The sequence below is a fragment of the Trichechus manatus genome, unplaced genomic scaffold, assembly GCF_000243295.1.
Source record: "Trichechus manatus latirostris isolate Lorelei unplaced genomic scaffold, TriManLat1.0 scaffold00003, whole genome shotgun sequence".
NCBI lineage: Eukaryota > Metazoa > Chordata > Mammalia > Sirenia > Trichechidae > Trichechus > Trichechus manatus.
In genome coordinates this window covers 22,367,909-22,371,855 of record NW_004443939.1, presented here as the reverse complement: position 1 = coordinate 22,371,855, position 3,947 = coordinate 22,367,909, and positions in this window count along the sequence as shown.

Sequence of the window (3,947 nt, the reverse complement as noted above, 5' to 3'; positions counted from 1 at the left end):
TATGGCTTATACCTCAACATAAAACAAGAATCCTCACAACTGGACCGATAAGCAACATAGTGATAAAAGGAGAAAATATTGAAGTTGTCAAGGATTTCATTATACTTGAATCCACAGTCAATACCCATGGAAGCGGCAGTCAAGAAATCACATGATATATTGTATTGGGCAAATCTACTGCAAAAGACCTCTCTGAAGTGTTCAAAACCAAAGATGTCACTTTGAGGTCTAGGGTGCGCCTGACCCAAGCCATGGTATTTTCAGTCGCCTCATATGCATATGAATGCTGGACAATAAATAGGGAAGACCAAAGGAGAATTGATGCCTTTGAATTTTGGTGTTTGCCAGGAATATTGACTATATCATGGACTGCCAGAAGAACAAACAAGTCTGTCCTGGAAGTACAGCCAGAGTGCTCCTTGGAAGTGAGGATGGTGAGACTTCGTCTCATGTACTTTGGATATGTTATCAGGAGGGACCAGACCCTGGAGAAGGATGTCATGCTTGGTAAAGTAGAGGGTCAGTGAAAAAGAGGAAAACCCTACTCCTGATACCAAATTCTGTCCTAGTTATCTAGTGCTGCTGTAACAGGTACCTAAAATCTGGAAGCAGTTTTGAAACTGTGAATGGACAGAGGTGTGGCAGCAGCAGAGGACCAGTAGGAGCAGAGAACCTGCCGCGGTAGAGAAGCGGCAGCGGCAGAGAACCAGCAGCAGCAGAACCAGGAGACCAGTGGAAGATGGCGCTGAAGCCAACCCACGGAGCGAGAAAGCTGAGTGCCTGTGCGCAGGAGGCTTCCTGGCAGAGTGGGGTGCCTCCGGCCACTTGTCGGTGGAGCTACAGAGCTTTGGAACACTTGCCCCAGCAGGGCAAATGTGGGCATGAGGCCCGAGGAGCCCAGAGACCACAGGAAGCAGAATCTGAAGAGACAAGGAACACAAGAATCTGAGCTGCCTCAGTCTCAAAAGGTATGGCCAGGACCTCTGGGTTTTCAAAGGGTGGAGCCATGGCCTCTGGTGTTTCTAAGGGTGGAGTCGCCACTCAGATGAACTAGGAGAATGATGCACCTAAAGCCGAGGGAGCAGAGTTGCTGTCCCAGTGGGCCTGGAAGGTGGAGCTGAAACCCAGGGTCAAGGGGCCTCCACTCAGAATCTGGAGAGTGTGGCCAATACCTAGAGTCTGGAGGGCAGGGCCATTGTATAAATTGTCTCAGAGAACAGAGGATATTATTTTCAAAGCCTTGAGGGCTAATGTAATGTGTTCTGCTGACTTGCTTGGTCTCTGTTATCCCTTCTTTTTCTCCAGTTTCTCCCATTTGTAATGGAAATATCTAGCATGTGCCTGTTCTGCTGTTGTACCTTTGGAAACAGATAACTTCTATTCTAGATTTCACAGGTGAAGAAGAATTTTTGGATTTTGGACTTGGAGTTAAGACTTTTGCTATGATATGATGGGGTGAATATGTTTTGCATGTTGCAAGGATGTGATTTTTTTGGGGACCAAGGGATAGAATGTCATGGATTGAATTATGTCCCCCAAAAAATATGTTTATCAATTTGGCTGGGCCATGATTCCTAGTATTGTGTGGTTGTCCTCCATTTTGTAATTGTAATTTTATGTTAAGGAGGATTAGGGTGGGATTGTATAACACCCTTACTAAGGTCACATCCCTGATCCAATGTAAAGGGAGTTTCCCTAGGTTGTGGCCCACACCATCTTTTGTCTTACAAGAGATGAAAGGGAAGCAAGAAGAGAATTGAGGACCTCGTACCAACAAGAAAGCAGTGCCGGGAGCAGAGCACGTCCTTTGGACCTGAGGTTCCTGCACTGAGATGCTCCCAGACCAAGGGAAGGCTGTTGACAAGGACCTTCCTCCAGGGCTGACAGAGAAAGCCTTGCCCTGGAACTGACACCCTGAATTTGGACTTCCAGCCTACTAGACTGTGAGAAAATAAATTTCTGTTTGTTAAAGCCATCCACTTGTGGTATTCCTTTTAAACAGCACTAGATGACTCGGACAGACATCATGCTTGATAAAGTAGAGTGTCAGCAAAAAAGAGGAAGACCCTTTATGAGATGTATTGACATAGTGGCTGCAACAGTAGACTCAAACATAGCAGTGTTTGTGAGGATGGCACAGGACCAGGCAGTATTTTGTTCTTTTATACATGGGGTCACTATGAGTCCAAACCTACTCGACAGCACCTAACAACAACAACAGTGATGATTATCGACATCTTTACCTGAGAATGACTTGGGACCAGACAGTAACAGAGAAAGAAGGAGACTCAGGAATAGGAGGAGGAAATGGAATGTGTGGCTAATTGTTTGCATGAACAACTGCCTCCTTTGTCATGAGACCAGAAGAACTGGATGGAGCTGGCTACCATTACTGAATATTTTGGTCAAAGATTGTATAGAAGAATCCTGATCAAAAGGGGGAAAATGCATAACAGAGTTTCAATTCTTGAAGACACCAGACTTTCTGAAGCCATAGAGGCTGGATAACCCCTGAAACTATTGCCCTGAGATAATCTTTAAACCTTAAACCAAAAATATCCCCTAAAGTCTTCATAAAACCAAATATTACTTTAGCTTAACTAGTAAAGCATGTTTGCCTTGAGCATTGTGCTCTTTTAAGATACATCTATATGGCATCAAACTGACAACCAGAACTTGAGAGATTAGGTAGGAAGCTTAGGGGGCAGTCAATTTATGTTAATGGCAAAGAAATAACTCGTAAAAGGAGTGTCAGAATGGTTGCACAACTTGAAGAATGTAGTCAGTGTCACTGTACATTTAGAAACTGTTGAATTGGTGTATGTTCTGCTGTGTATATGCTCAACAACAAAAAAGAAAATTATAAAAAAATAAAGTGCCTATACATCCCAGATAACCTCCCAAAGCAAAACAGTTTTATTGAACTATTCTTGATATACCATAAAATTCTTCTGTTTTAAGTGTACAATTTCATGAATTTTAGTAAATTTTTCCAATGTGTCACCATCACCATTATCCAGGTTTAGAACATTCTCATCACCCAAATAAGGTGCTGTGTGCCAGTCTACAGTTAATGCCAGTTAGATTTTTTTTTAAATTGCTATAGGTGTAACTATGACTTTTGTGTGGAAGTTGTAGAGAAGCAAATTTTACTTTTTTTTTTTTTTCTCCTTCTTTATAAGAAGCAGTTGAAGCCAAGTGAAAAAGGGTCCTGGATTAATGTGGCAAAAGAAACCAGTACTCTCCTTCCCTGTGAGGCATGGGGTGTTCATGTCATGCCGGGGCTCTGCTTCATCTTTCTATTTAACCACTGCTCCATCTCCTACTCTTCCTGATCTGCAGCATAAGATGAAAATATATATATTTTTTTACTGTTCCTTTTATTTGAATACATTTACTCAGCCAACCTGTTCTTAACTTTTTTTTTGTTTTAATTTTTCCCCACTGTGCCCTGTTGAAGGACCTCTCATCCCTCAGCTCCCTGGAGTGCAAGGAAAAATTCTTTTTTATTTCTCTGAACCTTTATTTTAGTTTCTCCCTTAATTTCTTTTTATAGATTATTTACATGCAGTGGAAGAGAGCAGAGTCTTCGCATGACATGACTACCCCATGTAGTCAAATCATAATCTGCTTTGTCTAGATGTTATAATAAGATTTTGTGGGTAGTGGGGGAGGGAGAATATACATTAGTACAACCAGGAACTAAAATTTAATTAATGTAGTACAATGTTTATTACTTTTAATAAAGTATGTTAATGGCCCAAATTTAGGAGATCCAAAATCTGTTTTATGAATGCTAACCAAAGATTGCTTGCCCTACAAATGTTTGCTGTGTTAGGCTTTCCTTATTAAGAGGATATGATTTTTATGCATGTATTTTTCTACAGATACTTCAATTTATTTTGATTTTTTTATACCTGTCTTCTGGTTCACCATCTTTTAGTTTT